The 25,677-nt window shown below is 44.1% G+C and overlaps 1 non-coding gene across 1 annotated transcript; it reads left to right on the plus strand.

Annotated features, from left to right (window-relative positions):
- Nucleotides 1-20,630: 20,630 nt before the first annotated feature.
- LOC147696938 (small nucleolar RNA snR60/Z15/Z230/Z193/J17) lies at nt 20,631-20,714 on the plus strand. The gene has a single exon (XR_015299658.1). It is a non-coding gene; the product is annotated as a small nucleolar RNA snR60/Z15/Z230/Z193/J17 (small nucleolar RNA).
- The last annotated feature ends 4,963 nt before the right edge of the window (nt 20,715-25,677 follow it).

Raw genomic sequence — 25,677 nt, forward strand, 5'->3', positions numbered from 1 at the left:
TGCTCGGTCGGCAGGCCTTATGCCTTACATAGAGCTAACCTGGTGTAAACAGTGCCAAACCCCAGGAATTTTAAGAGTGAAAAAATGGGAAAAAGAAGAAAAAAGGATCAAACACAAATGCCCTATGTGATGGACGTTTTATCTGAGGCTCTTCTTAGATTTAATCTCGTTCAGGTATTCGCCAGCCTTAACTTCAGACAGGAAGATTTTGGCACCCCTGTTAAGGATTACTTTCAGTCTGGCAGGGTTCTTTAGGTACACCTCTGCTCCCAGCTGCTGGAATGGAGAGATTAATTGTCTTAGGCGCCATCTCTGCTCTACTCTCTGGAGGCAAAAGTCGGGTTTTGCAAAGAATGTTATGCCATTAGCCCCCTTTTTGGAGTTTGGGCAGGCCTGGCCATAAATTAGCTGCCTCAGAAGAAAGTTGCCAAAGTACACCAAAAACACCCTTGGCTGTCCTCCAGCTGGGTTGCTACCATCGTGCTGTCGCCTCTGGTTGAAGGGAAAGCGGTGCGCCCTCTGTACCTCGCGATCCCAATCCCATCCTGGATGGTCGGGAAAGGATTCCTGCAAGAGTTTTACAATAAAGCGCCTGGAGTCATCACATTCCTTCCCCTACGGGATTCCAAGCAAGCGAAGGTTATTTCTACGTTGGCGATTCTCCTGCTCCTCCATTTTAGACATTAAATCTACCAGGCAAGCGGTGTTAAACTCGCTCTGCTGCTTGACTGCCGTGGTTTCTGTTTCCAAACACTCGGTACGTACCTCGGTCATGGAGACACAATCACTTATGTCTGTGCATGTTTTGTTCAGTTGCCTTAAGCCTTCCTGCAGTTTCTTAGCAGCACCTTTGGCTGCACGGTTGTCTGCTCGAACCTCTTCCTGAAATTCTTTAATTGAGGCTAGGATAGAAGCCAGTGAGGGCTCAGCAGCATCCACTGGCAGGCTCTTTGATTTTTCCCACTTTGCCAAGTTAGAATCATTCTCATCCAGGGGGTAGGACATTTGTGAGTCGGAATAGTCCCATTTGAGTTGGCTGCACTGCTTGCCCTTGCTTCTAGCTTGCTTGGGTCGCAGAACCGTCCCAGTGTCTTTAGTTGAGTCCTCACTTTTTGTCCTCGCTTGTGTCAAACCCCCCCCTCACCGGATGAGGTCCCTGTTCCGTCAGATACTGAAAAGAAGTGCTCGGGCTCTGTTTCTGGAGTCCACTGTGCTTGTGTGCCAGTAGCAGCTTCCAGGCTCTGGATGAAGTTGGCTATACTAGCCTCCGGGGCTATGAAGGGAGTGCCAGGATCAATCGTGTAGGAGCAACCTTCCACATTCTGCACTGCGATAAGTAGGGTTGATTGACTTTGTTGCTTGGTTGCCCCGTTTGCAGGATAAACAGCAGGGATGCAGGGAGAGATACCTGGGTTCTTGACAGAGTCATGCAGGCCCGCTGAAATACCTGCATCAGCACGCGGCCCTTCCCCTTGTGTTGCTGTTACCAGGTCAGGCTCTTGCTGCCGGTTAGGTGTTAGGCCAGTCTCTTGCTGCTGAATAGGTGCAGGCGTTAGCGTGGTTGGAGGTCCAAAGGGGCATTCTCGGGGGGAGGAGTGTGTGCAGGGGTATAAGAGTTAATGCCAGAGGGTTGTCCGTTAGTGGCAAAAACATTTTTGCTATAGATGGCTGAGTGCCTGCTGAATCTTTTGAGTCTTTAGGCTGCTCTCCTCCCCCGAGTCTCCCCAGCGACTTTTTGTTGCCACTAACCTCTTGCCTGGTTTTTGTAGTGCCTTCGATGGATGCTGTATCCCTGGGCTCTCTGGGCTCAGTGTTGGTGACCGTCTTCAGCTTGCCCCCCTTCCTGGCCCCTCGGCTGTTCATGGTAAAGTTACTGCCCAAGTGCTGCTGCTGCCGAATCCTGCCGTGTCCGAATGAGGCTGATGCTGCAAGCACAGCTGAGTCTAAGTCCGGGTCCAAGAGCGCTGTATAAAAAACAATCCAGTCCAGGAAGGATATCTAGCACCAGATGGGCAACACCCGGAGGTCAAAATAAGGAAGATTGCCGCCGTATCCGTGACAGCGAGATGAGGGCGTGGAATCAGCTAGCCTCCCGCTCGCAGCCTCTGCGTCCGTCTGAGCATCACATCGCAGGGCGCCTAGCCGATTGTCTACGCAACTGGCGTGAGCGGGCGAACATTGCGAGCACTCACAACGACTCCATCTTGCTCCCGGCGAAAAAAAGGCCCTGTAAAAGGCCCCTTGTGGAACTCTGCAATGTATAGAACATTGCTCTCTAGTAAGACTGTATCAACATAAAGAAATCCCTTTCTTTAAAGAGATGGATCGCATGTTTGCATTTCTCAAGGAGAATGGTCTACATCAAGATGCGGTACAAAAGGGGGTGGTTATGGACGGAGCATCCGAACCAATCAAACACTCACACCCAGTCAACAGATCTGGGTTTAATTCATCACCATTCTTTAGCCCACTCTGCCACCCCAGTTCAGACATGGCCATTTGCAAATCAGTCTGACCCTGTGCCTCATGGGAACATCCAGCCCGAACTGCCAAGCCATGCCTTCCCTGAACCGGAAACAAGCTTCCTAGGACCGGTTTCTGGCATTCCAGCCGTCTTCAGCCTGGCTTGCTTGAATCCAGTGGCAAAGTGAGCAAGGGACTCACGTCTGAGCATACCCTGCCAACTTATGGTGAACAAAGCAGCTTTGGAGTCCTAACTTTACTACTCCTTAACTGAGAAAAATCCTATCTTTAAGACTTCCAGTATTCACAGAAGGCATTTAGGAGTCCTAAAGTTAGGACTCCTAACTTCTGTGAATACCGAAATGAATAAGTGCCTTCTGTGAATACCAAAATTGGAGCAAGTTTAGGATTTTGTCTTAAGTTAGTTCTGTGAATCGGGCCCAATACGCTTAGCTGTAATAATCTGGTTATGATATTCCTTCAATGATATTGATACTTTGCATTATATTCATTAATGTTGAGCATCTATCCTCAACTGCAGAGATTTTGACACTGACAAAAATAAATAGCTCCTTTAGTATTTTGTAAATGACTTAACAGTTCATTATCTCTTCTATGATTTCTCAGATACCTTGTGACACTTACAGTATAATTCACTCTCTACGATTGATTAACACTCTGTGAATTGCTCCACTTCAAAGATAGAGTAAACTGTAGTACACATTCCTAGATAGATAACTATCTTCATAGAATTGTAAATCAAGTCTGTGATCTGAATGATAATAGGATTGCAATAGAGATTGCAATCCTTTAAAGGATGTGTCCAGTACTAATGTGCAAATCACAGTCTAAATCCTTGATCTCAAGTGTTACGCAGAATACTGTTCTGAAACCAACAAGTAATTTTTAACTCCCAATGAAGATTCAAGGAGTTCCAATTTCCTCTACATTCGTTTTGTTTGCAGTAGCTAGGTTTTACGGCTTCTTAGCAAGGAATGCTCTGAATCACGAGAAACATATACTCTATGGATTTAAGATGATTGCCACTGTTGCATGTCATGTCAAAGTCCTAAGGAGCACTGAAAATGTACTTTGTCGACACATCTAGCATGTTTCACATGTTTAACAGACCAGATGGCACCAACAATTTGTATGTACTGCTGATATCCAAGGGAAGATTCATAGTGTCTCTGAAGTTTGGAGCAGGATCTCTGTGCCCACCCAGCACAAACTGGTAAGTATGGGACATGGATCATGACAAAGTTACCCAGCACTGCTTTTTACACAGTTTCAGGAATTCTGTCACCAGTCCTTTCTGTTTTCAGATTCTTATTCTTCTTTAAAATTTCTCCAGGTTCTGTGCTTGGGTCATTTCATTAAATTAGTACTAGGTATGCCCTTGGAGGATGACACAGTCTCATCCTGTTAGACTTCTCGGTCTTCTAAGTCTCCATCCTTCCCATGGAGTGGATGTTGTGTGCTTTCATGGAGAGCACCTTTGGGCCATAAATCCCATGACCAGGCGTGGTGCCAGAGACTAAAGAAAGACTAAGAAAATGACTTTTGAAGTAAGTGCAATAGAGTTGCTATATCAGGACTAATGCATTCAGGGCTTTCTTTGCCAGTAAAAAAGCAGCATATGGAGAGTGTAACTGAAATAATAAAGTGTTTTATATTTCATTACTTCTCATGTTGGCAGCCTCAAAAAGGAAATAGGTTTAGGGAGACCAAATCACAAACAAATGTTGCATCTCCAAGAGGCTCTTGGGCTGCCCCAGATTGTAAAGTAGGAAGTAGCTATCCAGCATGACACACAAGGGGAGGTAACATAGTTTCTACTTGTAAATGCAGAAGTGCACAAAGTGACCCACCTGTACTCCACATCGACTCAAGTAAGTCATGAATGTACATCACACTGCTGGGTCCATCATAACTTCATTCTACAAATCTGGTTTAACCTGTTGCACGAACAAAAAACATCTTTATCTCAAATGGAAATCAGAGTAGACTGTATGTTAAAACATCTGAGGCCACAGCAACAGTGCATTAATGAAAGGCGGGCCACCCATTGGAAAGGAGTTAGCGATCACCCCGCAGGCAGATGTATTGAGTGGCAACATCCAACTGCAGGATGATGTCCGGGAATCCTTGGAACCATCTTTTCCCCTTTCAGGTGATGTCCTCGAGGGGAGAACTGACTGCGTATCACCTCTTTGTGGTGCAGTCAAACCACCTCCTGATGGTCTCTGTACTTCTCTGCCAGCATCTATAAGAAGGTGTTGGCACCACGCAAAGGGCTTCCACCCCATGCCAATCAAGGAACACCCTTTTAGAATTAAGCCAGTTCTATGTGTGTGCTGGTGTAATCAGCATTACTAAATGGCTCGCTGAAGCACCTGAGCCACTTCTGTAAAACCAAAGTTCACTGGGGCACACACGTGCATTTAGTCTCTGGTGCATTTTATGTAATACATCCCCAAAGATCCACCCTGTTTAGCTTGGTTGCTGTTCACCAGACAACAAAACACTGGGTGTAGAGGAAAGAGACAAAACACACAGGTGACACACTAAAATGGCACTTTTCCTAACACACATTTCTAGATGAAGCAGTGTGGAAGACTAACCAAGAACACTAAGTACTTCATCAGTTTGGCAGAAAACTGCAGTGAAATGTTACATTTGTATTATGTTACCCTGGTTAGTGTTGTACAATAAAGGGCATGGAGAGCAGTTTGAGATTTTGTTTCCTGAACCTATATCCGCCACATTAAAGGGTTGCAGTTAGCCTGGACATGATATATTAATAGGACATACGCTTCTTTATAGACCTTGCTTTATTATGGCCCACTTTCCCTTTATGGGTAGCAACTATCTGCTGATGGTGTCTGACTGGCCTACCTCTTCATATTACTCATGAGAAAGACTTAACCAATCCCAGAATCACTTGCTCCTCTCTGTACCTCTCTGTACAACATATTACTTTTTGGCGCAAAGAGCTTTAGCCACTGGTAAGATACTTGTGGCCTGTTTTAAGAAGCCAAAAGCCTCTTCGTACTCTGTGGTCAGATGGCAGTTTTGATCTGGTCTTGATTGTCAGTGAGGTCAGAGTTGTAACAATGTGACCTCTACTACCCAGTAAGGTCGAAAAAGGCCTGACACTAAATGTAGTAATTGTTACTCTGCTAATCTGGATAGCCGGAATTGTATGCAGGAGAGGCTATACTTTCTCACTTCTAACTTGGTGCCCAATATAGGTAGCAGCCCCTTCCCCTATGTGGCATCTGCTGACTGGTTTCAGTGTCTAATGCAATTTTACAAAGTGCATCAAGTGATTCTTCCAGTAGTAGCTGTAGTTGGCAAAGCAGTCTATAGAGTCAACATTGATGTTTTTCCTACCTTTTATAGGATCCAGTTGATGAGTCTCTGAAATGTGGCATCACTTTAATTTGAAAGTGTCCCCCATGGTCCTAAATCCACATCTCCTTCACATTGTCAGTTAGTGTAATCTGACAGTAACATGAAGTCAAACATAAATACTCAAATACCTGCCAGTTGCTATCCTATCAGTGGATTCATTGGCTTATGACTGTGGCTCTTAACTTGTGGTCAAGGGGTCTGTGAATGTTCAGAAAATTAAATAATATTACCACATCAGCTATATACTTATATAAAATATTAGTATGTGTATAAACTTTCCTATCAAATTTAAAAATTCTAGTTTTCTATATATGTGTGTGGAATAAATATTTCATTATTTGTGTACTAGTGTTATGTATACTTGTGTCTGTATTTTTGTGAAGTTCAAAATATAGAATTTTCTGAGGAAGGGGTTCCCAGCTTCCAGTAAGTACTCAGTGAGGTCCCCGAAATCCAGTAATGATTCAGTGTGGGTCCACAGAAGTGGCAAAGATAAGAACTGCAGGCTTACAGTATGGGGTATCGGTACAGTATTGGTTGTGCATCTGTCTATGTGACAGCATAGAGTCACTTGTATTCCACACAGAACTGAAATTCTGAAGGGTATGCAGACTTTGGCCCACATTTTTTATGCAGACTGACTTTTTGTCGCCTGCACTACAGTGCTAAATTAAAGAGAGCTGTTGTTGTAGATGGCAAAATGCCTGTGAGCACTGTGGGGAGGGCAGCTGGGGAAAGGGCTGGCACCCCATGTAAAAAGAAAAAAACATCAATTACCGCAGGGCAAACACTGGCATTCAGAGTGTGCTGGTGATAAGGGGATCCTGTTGGCCATCTACTTTACCTTCCATGGTAATCTTTATTTTATTTATTTAGCATAGTTACTTAAAACCATTGCAGTATAAAAATAAATTAAGAACAGAAAAGATAAAACTACAGTTTTAAAAGACTCAACATTTAAAATGTTCACATTTCCTTATGACCGATGTGCTTATATTTGGACTTAATATTTGTAAGTTGTTGTCAATGTCCTCATGAGCTCATGAAGTCGGTAAAACAGTCAGCTTAGTGATGTCAAATCGGTTAAACTGGGGCAGTTATGGATTAAGTTTTTTGGCATCTTTTTTTCAACTGCCTTCAGAAATTTTACAAAGCTGCAATTCAAGCCAGGGTCATTAGGATGAAAGCATGCAAGGACCGCCGCCCTTCTAGTACGGATCCCTTGCCGATTGAAGTGGTATTTTAGCCAGCGTTTCCGTTCGTCCCGTAGTTTTTCACAAGAGCATATCAAGTGCAGCATGTCCTCTTGTGCCAGCCCGCATAGCCGACAGAGGGGGTCAGCTTTGATTTTGAGCCAGCGTGGGAGATTTTGAGTACAAGGTAGCAGGCCCAACCTGTGCCTTAAAAAACACATCTTGACACTTTTGGAGTAACCCCCGGCCAGGTAGCGCTGTTGTGCTTTAGTTGTGTACGAGTTCAGGGTCAACCAGCCATGTGTTCTCTTCGAGAGGGCTTCCTTGTCTTGCAACCATGATTGTAATTTGATTGATTTTTTTTACCAGTTTTTTGAAATTTGTGTGATTTGTTGGAGTGTTCCAGAGCTGTTCTAGACCTGTATTCGTCAGGCTGCTCGTGAGGTACTTAGCTGCTGCTGAGGAAGGATGCTGTTCTAAATCCTTCCACAGGTGTTCATTCAGAGTTCCTTGTTTTGATTTCCTCACTTTGTCCCAGGCTATCATGTAGGCTCCCTGCCTTGCCAGGAACTGTTGGTCGATGCCGAATTCAAGCCTGATTTGAGCGGGTGAGGTTTACCTTCCATGGTGTTGATACATTTTTAAAGAACTTCATAGGTAGGAGTGTTTGAAATTCGATACATTTTTTGAAATTTCTGGAAAATTATGTGCAATTACACGTAATTATTAAAAATGCATCCTTGCATCAACTTTGGACACATTCTCAGTTAAAAAACTAGTGGGAAAAAGCCAATTGGTGTAAGCAACAACCATTTGTGTTCTGAATTTTTACCTTATTCTGGAGCACTCATAGTGACATTTTGTCGCGAATGTCGCATAATTACATGTTGTGGAGCAATGCAATAATTTTGGGTATTTCATGTAATAATCATAACCAGAAATGCATGCAATTACACGTATAACACTGGCGTAGTTTAAATAATGCCCGGGCCAACTCATAGGCCTTGGGGAAGATGAGTGTGGAAACTGGTAGGTCACATAACACTCCTTCCACATAGCCTTCATGTAGTTTTAAAGGAACCTGCTGCACTCATCTAAGACATCCTCCCTGGGGATTCCCACCTTGGAAAAAGTCCCCATCACAGCCCTGGCCACAAGAAGACCACCATCAATATAAAGTGGTTTCTCGGATAATGTCCCACGATAAAGGAGGCCAATAAAGTATATCCCGTCTCTCTCAAAAGGACACCTATATCTGCCTGTCTGATTTACCACTGGTTCAACAGGTAAGGCAGCTGCAACAAAAGTCATGGACTTCATGGCTTATATAAGGACAGTAAAAATAGAGCATCAGTCATTGGGTTTCATCCAAGGCTAGGAGGATGACAAAGGCTAATGTCTACATGAGATTCCAGTGGAGGACCACAAATCTTTGGACATCGCCATGGTCTGTCTCCTGTGGCTCATCGTACAGTATAACCTCTCCCAATACATGGCTGGGGCAGTCAGGGCAGCCACTTGTTTATAGAGCTCTTCCATTTTGTACTGCCTGGATAGACAACTCTGCAGATTGTGGCCAGTCTGCATGGTCAGGAGTAGGAGGTCCTTCATAATCAGAGAACTCTTATCCTAAAGCACTCTCACCCTGCAGCCTCTGCCTGCTCGATGCCTGTCATTGGATGGTCTGGCTGGAGATGCTACAATATGGGTCAATGCGGTGAGGGCCGTGATATCTAGCTGTCAAGCACAGGCCATATCGAACACTCCATCCATGCTGGCTCCAACGAGCAGAAGTATTTCTACAGGCCTCTCCTATTACATCTTCACCTTCAAAATGTCTTCACATTCTCTACTTAGAAGAGTCAAGCTAGGCGTTTCAAGCACGCTATCCCAGAGTCCCCTTCAGGGGGCTCAAAACAAGATGGTGAAATAACAGCTTATCAGAACTCCACCCAAGTGCTGTTCTAGAAGTAGCTGGGCTTCTCCCAACAGTTAAAGGATTTATGAACTTGCTAGGAAGGTATCTATCTCGCAAATAAAGAAGCAGAGGTCAACGGTTGTCTCACCTCCCCAAACAGGGCTAATGTATTTAGGGCTTCCTTGTCTTGTAACAAAAATATTTCAGTATTTTTTTTTCATTCCTTTTGTCATTTGTTGGCGGCCTCAACTGTGTATGGACAGGCTTATGGGGACCAAGCCTCCAGTAAATATGCAAAGCTGGAATCTCTCAGTTTTTACTGAGCTGAGATAATATGTCAATGCTGACGTGGTTTGCAATTACGAAACACCGATGGTGGTTAAACTTGGCTAAACGTGTGAGTGTACAAGGTCACATTGTGATTTATGGATGCCCATAGAAATGGAAAACATCATCTCTCGATGAGTCATGAGTGTGCACCATACTGCTGACCACCTATCATGCCCTCTCTTCTGTTCGCCCTGCATGTGTCACACTCATGAAAGGGCAGTCAGAAGGTCTCCTGCAGGGAGAAAGATGAAAGGTAGCGTCCATTGTAAATCAAAACATATGGGCTTCAATTCTGTTTAACAGTGTTGGGGCCGAGCAGAAATCTAAGTAGTGGGTGTCCAGAACCAAGAAAAACAAAAAGCCCCAAAGGGGTACAATAAATAGACAGTTTTCCTCATTGAAGATTTGAGAACATTTTCCAACAACAACAATGCCCCGCTTACCACTTTTTCAGACATGTTGTCACTGACAAAGATGATGTTCAGTCAAGTACTAAAGAGAACATGAGTTGTTATTATTGGAATATCTCTTTTCCTTGCTCAGTTCTCCCATTTCCCAAAAAATATTCTGATCATGGTAGTCGCATATCACAGGTAGTGTGTCTTAACTCTGCGGGTTTGAAGAAACACTGATTTGGGCCCCTGAGATAGCAAGAGGAACTGTGCATTCATTCTTTTTTTTAGGTTTTGAATAGCCCCACATTAGGACCTGCATGTGTTCTCTTTTTTGCAAGGTCTAATTAGTGATGGTGGGCAGCCGGGGCTCCAACTGAAGCGTGGTGGACATATTTGCTAATGATGCAGTCACTTAAGTTGTCCATGCTGCAGTGTGGTGATGGATCCCTTGAGCATGTGGGGTGAGCTTCAATGTTCGACCTGGTTGAATGTCTGTGAAATGAGAGTGGTTTTCAAAGAAGTGACAGGACCCTGACTCTTGTTGGACAGGGTAGGGAGGGGGGGTTCACTTGTGATGTGCATTAGAAAACTAGAAAAACAATTGGAGGTTGAGCAGAATGTGGTCCACATAGATCTGACATTTACATGGAAAACTCTATGTTCATGTAGACTTCGAATAACAGGGATGACACAATGGAGTACTATGGTAAACTGGAACTTACTGTAGGAATTTTATATTGGTGTGTGACTGTTAAAGTCTCTTGTTTATGATGAATGGTTTGGTAACTTCTAGAATTTCTCAAAACGTCAATGTATTCTTGACGATGAATCGGGGGGATCATTCTTTCATAGGTGACAGAGAGATCAAGGAGGAATTGGGTCTTAAGGCTGAACCTTATCCATGGGGAAGAGGAGGCCTCTGCAAGTGTCTGTTGGTAATGAATGTTATGTGTCTTGACAGAGAGCCTAGTTGGCATTCATGTGGCAAACAGTTTGACCCCATAAAACTTGCACTTGCTTCATAACCATTCTCTTGAGGAATATTGCTTGGGTAGTGTAAAAAAATGTTATGTTTTATGAAATCACCTGTTGTGTTTTTTTCAAGTGTTGGTTTCAAAATGCATGTCATTTTATCTAGGATGTTTGAGTGAAAGCGAGACCAATTGTGGTTAAAGTTATGGACATGTCCATGTGATTATAATATTGGGTGGCTGAATGGGAGAGTCTGCGGTGTTACCTATTTAATTCTGAGGGCATGTCAATTTACATTTCTTGTGATGATTTTCTTCGTATATAGTGTGCTGTGAAGTGAGTGTGGTGTTGCCATGTTGTGGGTAGGTTTGTTTCAAATTGGATTTGTTATGAGTTGTATGAGGCGGAAGAGGGGCAAAATACATTGTATTGTGCCCCTCTTCCGCCTCATACAACTCATAACAAATCCAATTTGAAACAAACCTACCCACAACATGGCAACACCACGCGAATTCGCAAATAAAGAATAATTTTCAATGCATTCCTATGGGCCAGGAGGCACATAGGAATGATAGTGCAATAATTCTCAAATTGCGAATTCGCAATTTGCTAATCGCAAGTTGAGAATTATTTCAAGGGTGCAGGGGTGTCTCAAAGACACCCTGCTGCACCCCTCAAATCTACATGTGTGTGCATGTGGCACACATACATGCCCTATGGGCATGTATGAGTGTCACATGCCACCCTTACAAATGCCAATTAGGGCATTTTTAAAAGAAATCGCAAATTACCACCAACTACAAGTTGATGGTAAAATGCGATTTTTTAACACAAATTTGCAAACCAAAAATGTGTCATACATATCATTTAAGGAATCGCAAAATTTGCGATTCCTTAAATGCTATGGCAAAATAAGGAATCGCAAATAATTGCGATTCCTTACATTGCGATTTTTTCTTACATATCAAAAATCGCAAAACGGCCGTTTGCGAGTCGCAAAGGCCGAAATTCTGCGAATTTCAGCCTTTGCGAGTCGCAAAAGCCTTGATACATCTGGCCCTTAATCTCTCCGCCTAACAGAAAAAAACTGAAAAAAAATGAATGTGTCCTTCGGTAACAAAACTGGTGCTCATGTAAAGCGCTCTGATACCCGATTCGGATCTAGTTTGCGCTATATAAAACTCTATAAAAAAAATGTTGTTTAAAGGTGTGGAGTTTTCTGTTTGAGTTTTCCAGTGAAGACAGTTAACCTGTCTCGGTTCTGTCAAGGAAGCACAACTAAGAACATGAAGCTCACGGTGCTGGCTAATGTACACAGTGCACAGTCCCATGTTGGCCTTTTGTGTCCTCAGTGTGGCACCTAGTGAAGACTGGGACACCCCGCTCAAGGAAAACTTATAGGGTCCGATTTACAAAGGTAAACTGAGACGAAAGTCTTAACATTACGATTTTGGTATTCACAAAGGGCATTTAAGAGTAGTAAAGTTAAACTTTTGTCTCAGTTTAACTTAAGTTTGTATTCAGTTAGACTTAAGACCAAAACTTGAGTTAAACTTAGACAAAAGTTTAACTTTACTGCTCGTAAATCCCATTTGTGAATACCAGGAGTCATAAAGTTCGACTTTCGTCTCAGTTTACCTTAGTGAATCGGGCCCATAGTCTTGCTAGTACATGCCCTAACTCTCTCAGAACGTGCACTGAGATGAAGCCAGCAATGAGACACTGAGTGGTGTTTCACAGTTGCACTCTGTGTTTCACTTCAGGTGGATTCCAGCTACCACTGAAGGGTAGAGGGGGGAAAATGTCTGAGATGCCATGCAACTCAATTGCTTGATGTAAAGACAGGACAATTGTTTCCAAATTTTGCTCCATCTGGGATTTCTGCATTTATATCTTGGGAAGGGATGAGCTAAAGACGTTTGAACACGATGAGGAGATGATAAACTCTTCTCTGAGGACGTAACCTGCAGATGATGCAGGTTATTATGTTTGATGCAGGCAGGGCTGGCTCTAGGGGCTGGGCGCTGATTTCGGGAGGCTTTCTGTTTTTAAGTATATTTTGATGTAAAAAGCATCTGCTGCCAGGTTCCTTGCCTCCAGCAACATTTACGCAACAATAAAAGTGTCAAAATAACTCATGTGATAAATGTTTTCCTGGAGAGAGATCAAGTTTTGCCCAGTGGCAGTTTTGACTCATTATAAGGAGGTGTAGCGGGGTAATATGCCTGCTGCAAAGAACGTGCACCATGCAGATCACACAGTGCATATAATGTAGCTAGATCCGTGGGTTACTGCTTTTGTCCGAGAGATCCTTGTGGTACGTATAGTTTAAAATCTTAAAATAGAACAGTTAGCTATTATAGGTGTCATCAAAGAGCAGCATGCAAACTGCAAAGTTTAGGTTAGAGAGTTACGCACCCCCCGCCTTCTTTCATCATTCTAATGTTGTAAAAAGGGTTCATTTGGATAGAAATCAATTATTATTAGTAAAGAAAACCCCCAACCATAGTGTTAAGTTTTAAATTCTGAGTTTATGCTTCTCCGGACCAAGCCCTCTTAAACTGACATGTGGCTCCCACACCATGTAGTCCTCTGTCTTATGTAACATTTCCTATAAAATGGTTTATACATGTATGCTTCATTGTCTCTGTGTAATGTGTGTGTGAGTTAAAGTGCTCTGACACCCTACGATGTTATGAGTGGCACTATGGAAAACAAATGCATGAGAGAGTGGTTATGGAGACTTAAGGGTCACTGTTAAAGGGTGGTGGTGAGGGAATTTGTGGAGGAGGTCATCCAACAGACATTGCCACATGGGGCACCACCAGCGCTAATGCCAATCCCGGATGCAGGCTTGCAGGGTAGATTAAGTTACCATGGAAGTGACTTTACTCATGGTGGTCGGACTTCCCGCCTGGTCTATCGAAAGGGCCGGTAGGGGGATGGAATCAAAAAACGCATCATTCTCCCGGATGACAGAGGCCCCAGCGGTATAGAGGCCAACATAAAAATCCCTGAAGGCCTCAGCAATGTCATGATCTTCTGTTACGTGCAGACTGACGCCTCTAAAGTCACAGGGAGTGGGAGGGGATCTATTACAGAGCGCGCCACTCGGCGTACCACATGGGACTCAGGAACACTCTTACCAAAATCGCGACCTACTGGTATTATACCCCCAAACGTCTCCATGAAATGGATCACAGTAAGGACGCATTGTGCTGGCGGGGCTGTGGGCAGGTGGGTACACTAGTGCATTTGCTTTGGAACTGCTTACACCTCCAAGAGTATTAGAAACAGATCTTAGACGAGGTGGATGAACACTTCGATACAGAAATTTCCCGTCTGCCATCATATGTTCTCCTGGGGCTACAGAATTCCTTGACGTACCCGCTGCGCTCCTGCAGGGGTTGCCTGATTGCGATTGCACTAGGCTCCACGATGCAAAATATTCTCTCACACTGGCGGACAGCGCAGATCCCTACATTATGGGTGGTTACATCGCCTATGCCTGGTGCTCGGTATGGAAAAGCTCTCATTGACAGCGGCTGGGGAGGGAGCCAAATATGCAGAGTTGTGGCAGCCCTTCCTATCTTTACTAGCCTCAGCGTTCCGTGTGGTTCCCTACCCCCGAAACATTAGATTATTGCGTCTGTCAGATGTGGAGTGTTGAAGGCCCGACAGGAAGCTAGGTGGGCGTTGAGGAAGGCGAGAGGTGGGCATTGAACTGGGGTGGGGGTGGGGAGGGTAGAGTAGCGGTTTGGGGGAGGGGGGTGGGGGCTGTTGTTTCTTTGCCCTTTTTCTCCATTATGGGATTGCACGCATTAGCCCTTTTACTAGTCTGAGCTTCTACTGGTGTTGATGGCTTTATTTGCCTTTGACTCTTTAATTTTTGTACTTTCAAAGAATGTAATGAATCTATTGGTCCATGTATGATTTTTTGTGTGGCAATTCTTCAATAAAAACGATTTAATACTAAAATGAATGTCTATGTGGAAAACAAGACTGCAGGTGCTGAAGGTGTGTTTCATCTTGGCGTGCCAGGGCTGTAGAGTGTGGCTGCTGAGAACCAAAGTTTGTGTTTGTTGCTTGAGCTTTAGGTTTACAGTGGGTTCCCAGGTTTGGATGGTGACTAGGTGAGACTTTAACAACATTGTTGCAGGTTAATGATATTGTGAGGTGGAAATGCATGTTGTATGTGTGCTGGTGAAGGAAGATAGATCTTGCCTGGGGAGCAGGGCCCCAGCAGTTTGTGGATTAGATAGAATATATTGAGAGTAAGCCTACAGCCATGGAGACAAAGTAGGTGGATGTAATGAGGGCACTCTGAATGACATAGTTCACAAAATTTGATGACTGTATGAGAAAAGAAATGTGTAAAAGTGCACTACTGTGTGAGGAGGTGTGAAAGATGACAGGTTAAAGGAGAGGGCCATGAGTAGCTTCCATGGTCAATGATGTCAAAGACCACAAACAAATCAAAGCGTAGTAGACACAGATGACTCCAGTTATGCTTATTGTTAGGATAGTGCCAATTTCCGGTTTTTGAGTGCCCACTAAACATCAGAGGGTGGATGGGGTGACTTGACTAATCTTTTTATGTAGGGATGATGGAATTATATGCTTTTGGCTCCGCAGACAAACTGCTAAAGGAGCCCAGATTGTCTACTGGGAGTCTTTAGAAACCTCTTTTATCTTATTATATTGAAGGGGAAAACAGCATGCTAAACAGGGTTTGGATAGAAAGAATTGGGGTAAAACTGATGTGATGACCAGTTTATAAAATGAAAGACATATTGCTAAAAACGATAGCTTTTAACAATCATCACCCCATCACTCAGATAATTCCATCAAGTTCTGAATAACACTGCAACAAAATACACAGATACCAAATAGGATTATATACAAATGACTCGGTTAATCCCATTCAAAAGGATGCACCTATCAAGGCATCTTTTCTTCATTGTGGAACTTACTGCTCAATAAACTATCAACAGGCCTGTTAAAGGAGATAGATTTTTACTTTTTTTACGTGAAAGATGCATAACACAAGAGTTTCTGCTGTATGAGACTCTTTTAGCACCAAAAATGAACATCCAACATCAAGAAAATGCATATGAAATCAAGGGATGGCGTATTTTCACACCCAGAATATGTGGAATTCCCATCCGTCAACTCTTTAGGTCGTCCCTCAAGAATTATTTCTTCCAAATGGCTTTCCACTGTTTAATATTTTCAGTACATATTTGATGAAGTAGGCTAGGACTTTACTTTGCAAACATTTTGGGTCTGATTTATAGTTTGGCGGACGGGCACTCTGCCACAGGCCTGACAAATATCCTGTCCGCCCTATTACAAATTCCATAGGATATAAGGCTCTTGTAATAAGCAAGCGGTCAACTGAAATGCAGGCCCTTTGTCAGGTCCCTAGGCTGAAAGGGCGTGTGATAATAGACCACATTAAATTCCAGACTTTGTTGACAGTCATTGATGGGGCTCTCATACATAGAAAGAAAACCACTAGAGGTCTTGCTCTGAGTGTCTCTGGGATTGACGGAACACAAACAGGCTCCAGAATCATGTCAGCATTGCTATAACAAATCTCTTCCCATTCCTCGATAGGATCCCTGCACACCACAGTGGGGCTTTTGACACATAAATAGAATGTTGTTTATAGGAAGCCCCGAGAAACAAATGTGTTTCTTAAAGGTTGACATGGATGTAGTGAGGTGTGTAAGTGACTTTAAGATATGAATCTTAAAATAATTTTCCCTCAAACCTGAAACTGTAACAGGCTCCCAAGCCTTAATTGAGTTACCATGTGGAAGTATGCAACTCCCTACACTCCAAGTATCCCTTCGTTGTTTTGATAAGGAGGCCCAATGAAGCATAATGAAAGATGTGTTGCCTCGGGGCACAAGCAGAATTGTGAAAACATGTACAGACTGTAACAATGAAGAGAAAACACAGAAGTATTTCTACAGTTTTACCATCTGCGTTTGCACTTTTGCATCCCATTTTACCATACAATGCCCAGTGGTGTAGCATATTGGAAAACTTATTATAAAGCATCATAGAAACATTTGATCTACTTGTATGATTTAGACATAGAAAAATAATCAGAAAGACTCATATATGCAAACTGCTTTCCATATATCACGTTGGTGTACTTTTATTGTGCAGAAAGAGCTAGAGAAACCCATATTTCACAGAAGGAAGAAGGCCATTTCCCAGATGTCTGTAAAACAGGGAATAAAATAATAATAATCCACATTTGTAAAGCGCACAATCACCCATAAGGGTCTCTAGGCGTTGGGGGCCGTCGGAAGATTAAGCAAGCTAGCTAATGCTCAGAGTCACATTGTGCTGGGCTAATCTGCCGCCGGCGAACCGTGATCCCCAGATTTCAGTCAGTCGCCCTAGTCGCGGCGCCACACCTCTTGGATTTCATCCAATGGGAGGACTAGATTATAGCAAATGTTTTTCTATCTAGTTAGTCAGTATCTAAGCATAAAAGTGCATTTAGATATTTCCCAGATTACCTACAGGCAATATTCATTCCTCCAAGACCTATTCTTCCTTGTTATAGTTGTTAATGATGAAAGGCATCCCTTTTTTATGACAAGCTTTTTTCAACCTCTTTCAAGTTCCACCTTTGAAAGGCTGGCCCACCTCTTGCTCCTTCTGCAAGTAACAAGCCAACTAAACCACATGTGCCCCCAGTCAGTCTCTGGCTAAATTGGAAGGTTGAAGCACTGTGAAGAGAGAGTAGGGCTAGAAGCAATGACCGTAGCTTTTCTTTGTAGCAATATTGTGCAGCCTTCGAAGTTAAAGAGAAAGCAGTCCGTTTTTAGGTCGAGGACTATCGGTTCTGCCGTAAGGCAGAAACCGGAAGTCGGAGATTTAATGATTCTTAGAGTGCTGCATTTATCCCTCCCTCTTTTTGCTCTTTCTCCATTGGCTGGCTTCCTAAATGGAGGCCAGCCATTGGAGGAGAGAGCCATCCCTCCAAAGAAGCCCCGTCTTTTTCGGATTTGGGGGCGTCATTTTTGCTGTTCTTTAGACAGTGACGTCGTCCGTCACTCAGAACAGCAAAATACGCCCCCAATTCCGAAAAATTTCAAAAGCTTGTGGCCGCCATTTTAAGTCTCCTTGTGATGAGGTAGGCTGCTGTCCTCGTTTCCCGCTGTCTTTTTCCCGCCCCCCTCCCGCTGTCCGTCTCTGTTTCCGCCCTCCTCCCGCTGAATCGGTCGGCCGTTGTATTCTTTCCCTGCCGTGGTCTTTTTCCCGCCCCCCTCCCACTGTCCGTGTTTGTTCCCGCCCTCCTCCCGCTGATTAGGTCGGCCGCTGTGCTGTTGTATTCTTTTTCCCACCCCCCTCCCGCTGTCCGTCTTTCTTCCCGCCCCCCTCCCGCTAAATAAATCATTCAGTGGTAGCCGTCTTTTTTGCCGCCCCCTCCCGCTGTCTGGTTCCCGCCGTCTTTTTTCCCGCCCCCTCCCGCTGGCCCTGTCCCGCCCGCACAGGATCTCAGCATCGCAACTGGTATCTTGAACGCCGAGTGCTGCTGCAACTCGGGAATGTGTCGTAACAAGGTACACTTGGAGCTGAAAGTGCACAGGGCTGACTGGCGTGGAAATGTACCCGTGGATAACGTGCTCACTAAAATACTGCTTTCATAATTGCAGGACGCTGAGGTGTGCGTGTTCAGGACTCGGGAGACGGAGGGAACAGACCGGAGCACTCCTGAGGAACGAGGACGAGCCAAATGAGGAACAAGGACGTGAAGCAGATGAGCTCATCGAGGAGCGAGGACGAGAAGCAGACAAGGCACCCCAATGACGTGCGGAGAGAGCCGGTGTTGAGCAGGAGGAGTGGACGGAAGAGTGGTGGTCACTCCCGGAGGACGTTGTAACGCCGCCGTAGCTCAGGAGAATTGCGGCCCCCGTGGTATGTGAAACGGGGCAAGGGTCACAGTAATCCGGGAAGATGGGGGGGGGGCGGCGTGTCCGAGGGACTCAAGGGGCATGGGCAGGTGGAGTGCTAATCTCTCGTACCTATTCCCTCACTTACCCTCATTTCCCGCTCACAGCCTTCGTTATTCACTTTTGTACCACACCCTAAGTCTTGTAACCACGGTTACATAGTCACTGTTTTTGGGGGAAAGTATATGCAATAGAACAGAGCCCAATGGGGGACTTTCCAATCTGCACCTCACACTAGTTTATTTTTTTGTAAATTGTCCTGCGCACAATTACTGCGGGGAAAAATAAATGCACTTTAGCACTGGTCAGCAGAGTCCTATGGCCAACAAAAAGAATCCGTAAAAAGAGACGGCAAGCAGGCAAAACGGTCGGGGGGGGGACACCCTAAGGCTGACAGATCTAACACTCTAATATAACACTGTCACTGTCCTTCAAACTAAGGTCATTATTAGGTCACAGGATCTTCCTGTATATTTAATTTTGTGGGCCCACATTGTACAAACTAAGTTTTTGTTCAAATGTATGCAACTTTGGTTTTCATGCTGCAACTCTATCTTAATCTGGTGCCTCAAAAGACCCGGTGGCCCGGTGAGCTTATCATTGCCTATTCTACTGCTCTGTACTGTAAAACAATGGACGACCGCAGCGCAGTTATATGATGTCTGGTGGATGGGTTAGCCGGTGAAGATAGAATACTCTTACTATGTTATTGGTAGAAGGGGTGTGCAGTTCCACAAGGTAAGAAATGTGAGAGGGATTAGAGATCCAGGGAGAGGAATGTGCTCCAATAGGAACATGGGCCCTCACACACCGGATGTGTATTATGCTTCATCAGTGGACTAGCGCCTCATCATACAGGCGCTGCAATGCCCACTAAGGGGGGCTTTGCCAGAAATATTTTTCTCAGCCATCTGGTGAAGTGGGGGTATGTGGTCTCGAGTGTTGTTTGTAGAGTCACTGTTGCATGACTGATCACCATTACACAAATTGAATTCAGTCACAATGTAGTGAAGTTTTTTTCCTGAGGTCCTGAAGAATGGCCACATGATCACTACTGACATATACAAGGCGAAAAACATGGTGAGCGTGTTTTAGATCAATTTATTCACCATGCTAACTAGGGCCATTATTTTCTTGATTAGCACTTCACTTTTAATTAGGTGAATGAGCTCAATCTTAGTCTGACCCTCCGAACTGCCATTTCTAGCCTTGTCTTCAAAGAAATGTTGCTGGATTGCACCAGGACACGACACCTCTGGGTGCCCAGACACCTGCCGCCCCCTCCCGCTGTCCGTGTCCCGCCCGGTTCCCGCCGTCTTTTTTCCCGCCCCCTCCCGCTGTCTGTGTCCTGCCCACACAGGATCTCAGCATCGCAACTGGTATCTTGAATGCAGAGTGCTGCTGCAACTCGGGAATATGTCGTAACAAGGTACACTTGGAGCTGAAAGTGCACAGGGCTGACTGGCATGGAAATGTACCCGTAGATAACGTGCTCACTAAAATACTGCTTTCATAATTGCAGGACCACATTTGCTGGAAATTGCACTGGGTCTGAGGTGACCGAGAACAAGCTGATTACATTTCAGTGGGCTGCCAATGGACGTGGCGCTGGAGAAACGGGACGTGCCCGGATGAAGCTGGTAAGTGGTGGTTGAAGGTGTTTAAATTCTCGTGTCAGTTTGTTTTCCTCCTTAGATTGATATGGTTATTTTGTTGATGAAAGGGATGTAATTTTACTTAATCGTTTTTAGCCAAGTCACACTATCAGAAGTACACGTTTATCACCAGAGAGCTTTGCATGAAACTTCATAAATCGCTCGAGGGCATGTGCTGCGTGCTAGCCCCTGCCCTAGTTAAACGACTTCTCAGGCAGGATTCCTTTGTGTTTCTTAGAGGGTGCCCTGCATGTAGTACTGTTAGTGTGTACTGCATAATAGTAGCACGCGATGGGTCTGCGCCGAGATCGATATCATGATGATCACATAGTTCAGCAGATGAACAGTGGTGAATAAGAGCTCTTGTCTTTCGCTCCTATCTGATGTATGCAATCGTTTTTTGGTAGTTTGGGGTCACCTGTTCAAAATGCCCGCTTATTGTCTTCTTTCCTCAAATGCTTAGGTGGCAAAAGCAAGAAACCTAATATGAACATTCAGACTATCCCAAAACAATTTATAGCACACTAAACTTAACCTGAAAATTGCAAGATGCGATATATATTATTATGACATCGTTCACTAAATTCCAAGAAATGGAAGAAGGGATGTACAGCGGCTTCAATTGAAAGGTTTAACAAAAAATGCTTTAGTAAGTATTGGAGTATTTCATAAAGAGAAAAAAAAAGCTTTTTAAATGAGAAGATATGTAACTCATTATTGAATAACCTTCAAACGATGTTAAAAGCTCAGAACGCACCAACTCATCCATCTGGGCCCTGGATATCCCCAAGGGAAATAACCTTTTTATTTTATAATAAAATGGAAGAAAATTGTGGTGTCCTTGGAATGCCATTTTTTGCTTGCTCTTTGAAGCTCTCTGGTATTTTTTATCCGGTGTTGCCCCTCTCTGCTTTTGACAGCATGTTAAAAGTCGAGTCGAGTGGTTGTTTTGGTGAACTGTGATCCGGATTTCAGCGCTTCAAATCCCAGTCCGGGCCTCTGTTTCCCCTTAAAGCCCCTCTAACTAGCTTGGGCCTTGCCTGTTCGCTCTGGTGCCCTGGTCCTTCCTCACCTCCTGTTTGGGGTTTTGGGAATGTGTTTGGAGATCACTTTACAAAAGGCGCTGCAGCCTCTGAGGGATCCCTCTAACCCAAGGCCTGCTCCCAAGTGACAGCAGGCTCTCTCGATGGAGACAGGCCAAAGCAGGCCCACCAACTCCCAGGGGTGCTCCCCTCCCGCTGTCCGTGTCTTTTTCCCGCCCCCTCCCGCTGATGAGGTCGCTCTCGTTTCTCTTGAGCCTGGAGAGTTTTGCGGTGTATCAGGAAACTGTTGTCTTTTATGCCAGGTCCATCATGGGCAGTTGAACGAGCGCTAATGAGCCTTGGCTAGATTGTTCTTGTTTCTCCTGACAGCTTATGCGTGCTGATCAGCGGCATGAGAGGTAAGTGCCGGTCTTGGGGTGGGAGGTATTTGTAGCATGTTTGTTTGTTGCTTATTGTTAGCATGCATTCCACATCACTCTCAAACACACTACCTCACAACTTTACTCTTTCTCTATCTCACTAGCTCACTCTCTCTCTATCTCACTACCTCACTCTATCTATTTCTATCTCACTATCTCACTCTCACTACCTCACTATATCATGACTCACTCCCTCAAAAAATCACTACATCACTCTCTCACTAACTCACTCTCTATCTCACTACCTCACAACTTCACTCTCTCTAACTCACTACCTCACTCTCTCTCTATCTCACTACCTCACTCTCTCTCTTTCTATCTCACTAAGTCACTTTCACTCTCTCTTTCACTACCTCACTCTCTATCTCACTACCTCACAAACTCACTCACTGTTTCTATCTCACTACCTCAGAACATCCCTCTCTCTCACTACCTCACTCTCTGTCTCTCACTACCTCACTCTCTATCTACCTCTCTCTCACTACATAACTCTCTCTACCTCACTACTCCACTCTATCTATCTCACTATCTCACAACTTCTCTCTCTCAAAACATCACTACCTCACTCTCTCACTACCTCACTCTCTAGCTCACAACTTCACTCTCTCTCTCTAACTCACTACCTCAATCACTCTCTATCTCACTACCTCACTCTTTCTATCTCACTAACTCACGTTCACTCTCTTTCACTACCTCTCTCTATCTCACTACATCACAACATCACTCTATGCTTATATCTCACTACCTCACAACATCCCTCTCCCTCACTACCTCACTCTTTCACTACCTCACTCTCTATCTCACTACCTCACTCTATCTACTTCACTCTCTCCCACTACCTCACTCTCTCTCTATTTCAATACCTCACTCTCTCTCTCACTACCTCACTCTCTCTCTGCTAATGCAATAGGTATCACATATGCAAAAAAAAGCTAATACCAATTGAAATGACAATGCCATTTATTTAGGGATACAAAAAAGATTTTAAAAAATAATGAGCAATACCAATAGCTCTACCTATAATATTGCCGAGACCATTGCATTGTAAATGCTTGTTAAAGTTTCTCAAAACTCTTTGGAGAATCCTTGAGGGGAGCGCCTTTTCTAGTAATAGCCAAGCGCTGCAAGGTAATCAAGCGGAGCATACTCTTGCAAAATGGAATTCCAAATACTGGGCAATAATGGAAGTACAGTATCAGATAACAGCTGGTATCTACTAAATGCAAAGTGTACTTATGGTGTAGGAGGTGTGGTTGAAGAAGATGAAGGGAGAGGCACTTCTTGAAGTCTCAAATTTTCACTAATATGTAACACGGCTTCTGCTGTGGTTTCATGCCTTAGGTCTTGCCCTACATCCCCTCCCTCTAAATTATCGGTGTGATGACCTTCGAAAGCTCCGCATTTAAATGTGGCACCCAGTCTTCCAATGCAGACAGAATAGATGGAGGAGGAAAAGTAGCTGGCAATCTAGCATAAAAGATAAAGTGAACTGTAGCCCTGTCTTGGTCCATCAATTGGTCTATACTCATGAATACTAATAATTGTCTCCGTGAAGATGACCATCAGCTTTTAAAGCAAGAATTATCCCTCTGATGGTTCTTTGAATGTGTATGGTGTGATCTATGCTTGCCTTCCATGGAATCTAGGGAGAAGGATTCAAGAGATAGACTGTTTCTCTTCTCCAAACACTTTCTAGAATCCATCAGCGAAACACACAGGTATCAGTTGAAGAGAAAATAATACCAGCAACACTCACGCTTCTGTTCGGTTATATATTGATAAGAGACCCCTAAACTATGCATTGTCAGATTACATGACAGGGTGCTAATATGTGAAAGTAGGGCACACCAGTTATCGGGGTTAGTAATACCTGGCAGTGAAATAAAAGCCTAAAGCTATGTCACTGTGTATGCTTTGCTAGTCTTTCCTTGGTCTAGATGGAATTAAAGTCTTAATTCCATGTCTTTGCATGAAACATGCTAGAAAAGGGCTTACAAAGTTATTTTCTACTTAATTTTCAAAATCTAATTGAATGGCGAGATCAGACTTTGATAACTTCTGATAATTTACGGGGAAAATTAACTTTGTAATAATGTACTTGTGCTGTCTGAGCCAAAAGTAGTTTAAAACCAGTTTTCCAACTCAGCCTATCCAGAGCTGGAATACACATTATTGGCTGGAAGAGTTAACACCTCTCGTTCAGAGAGCAATAGCATGACTCTGAGCAAAGGCAGAGCAGGTGAATCTTAACTGTTGACCACTTAGTGGGGACGAGCTATTCAGCAGTGGACAGGAATAGTTAGTAGAACAAAAAGCATCTTTGGCAATACCTCTATTGACTTGGAGATTCCAGGGAGGGCTTCTCCTATTTATTCCCAGGACTCTCTTAAACCGCCAGACTCCAATCACAGTCAGGGAGAGCTAGTTTTAGGCGTGTCAGACCAGAGGAGATCTCATCTAAATAAACGGGCTTACCTGACCCCAGAAGGTTTCGTCATACTAAAATAACATAACATAACATGTATTTGTAAAGCACATGGCCACCCGTAGGCCTCTTAGCACTGAATAACAGATGTTTATTGTTACCCAACTCAATGGTACTCATTTTTATCAACCTCAGATGGGTGAAAGGCTGAGTCGACCCACCGGGATTTTAACCTGTGACCATGAGGTCGAACACAGGCCCCTGCAGAGGATGCATTAGTCCACTGAGCCACCAGCCCCGGTGTACGTAGGGACTCCTGAGTAATTTGGCAGAGGAAGTGCTGTTAAATGGTGGCTGCAAGAAAATAGTTAGGATTTGGTGACATAATTCTTTGATCACTGAACAGTACACAGGATAAATTTGGCACCTCAACCACCACATCCTGAAAACATTTCGTGAGCTGGGAAGACTACATCTGAAGGTAGAGACCCTCATGGAAGAAAAGAGCTCAAGGACTCATGGCTCTTTTGGAACAAAAGGACTCTAAGACTCCTAACCTGGTGCACGAAAGAAGAGTCTTGAGCTCTGCTGGTGCACAATGGGTGGAATTGTTCTCTGAGGGTCATGTGTGTCTTCTCCTATTTACCCACTCCATGAACACAAAACATCAGGACACCTGACTTCAAGAATGTCCAGCTGACAACAGATGTATGGATCCTCCAGGAGCCCTAGCCAGAGACTAATCTAGTGTCTCAAAGCCAATCCTCAGGAGATGGGGCTGCAGGACTGACTAGAAAGAACTTTCTCAGTAATTGGATAAAAGTGAGACATGAGACCTGATTTAAAGTTTGGTGGATGGGTACTCCATCATAAATGTGATGGATATCCTGGACACCTTATCATAAGTGCAACATACTTGAATGGGCATGGAATATGGAAGATGGCAGTCTGTATATCTGTCATGTTTGTGACTGAGTACCCATTCACCAAACTCTAAGTCAAGCTAAGTCAGACCCTTACTCATGTTTTACACCTCTGGAACCTGAAAATGGTGTTGAGATTTGCCCAGAAAGGATGCACACTGGGCGGGCAAGACAACCAGGTTTGTCCCACTCAGAGCTTTTTGCTGTGTTGAAAGCTGGTTCAGCTGTATCTGACAGTGAAGGCATCCAGCCTAGCAGGGCCCTGCCAGCTATACTTATTTATCTTACTCCACTAGAGGAATAGGGCTTCCAAAAAAAGAGATCAAGTATGATGGTAAAATGATGGACTGGAATGAGGCAGCAAGTCGATCCAACCCACAAAGCAATCCTCACCTGCTACGAAAGCCAGGTTTGTCCCATGCTCAGATTTTGGCTTCAAAACCAACTGAGTCACCTTGATGATGAATCTGACTTTGAGGGACCATCGACAGCCCTAACCTTGGTCCTAATCCCAGGGAAGATATCGACGTTCATTTCTGAGACTA

Source organism: Lissotriton vulgaris, chromosome 8, assembly GCF_964263255.1.
Source record: "Lissotriton vulgaris chromosome 8, aLisVul1.2, whole genome shotgun sequence".
NCBI lineage: Eukaryota > Metazoa > Chordata > Amphibia > Caudata > Salamandridae > Lissotriton > Lissotriton vulgaris.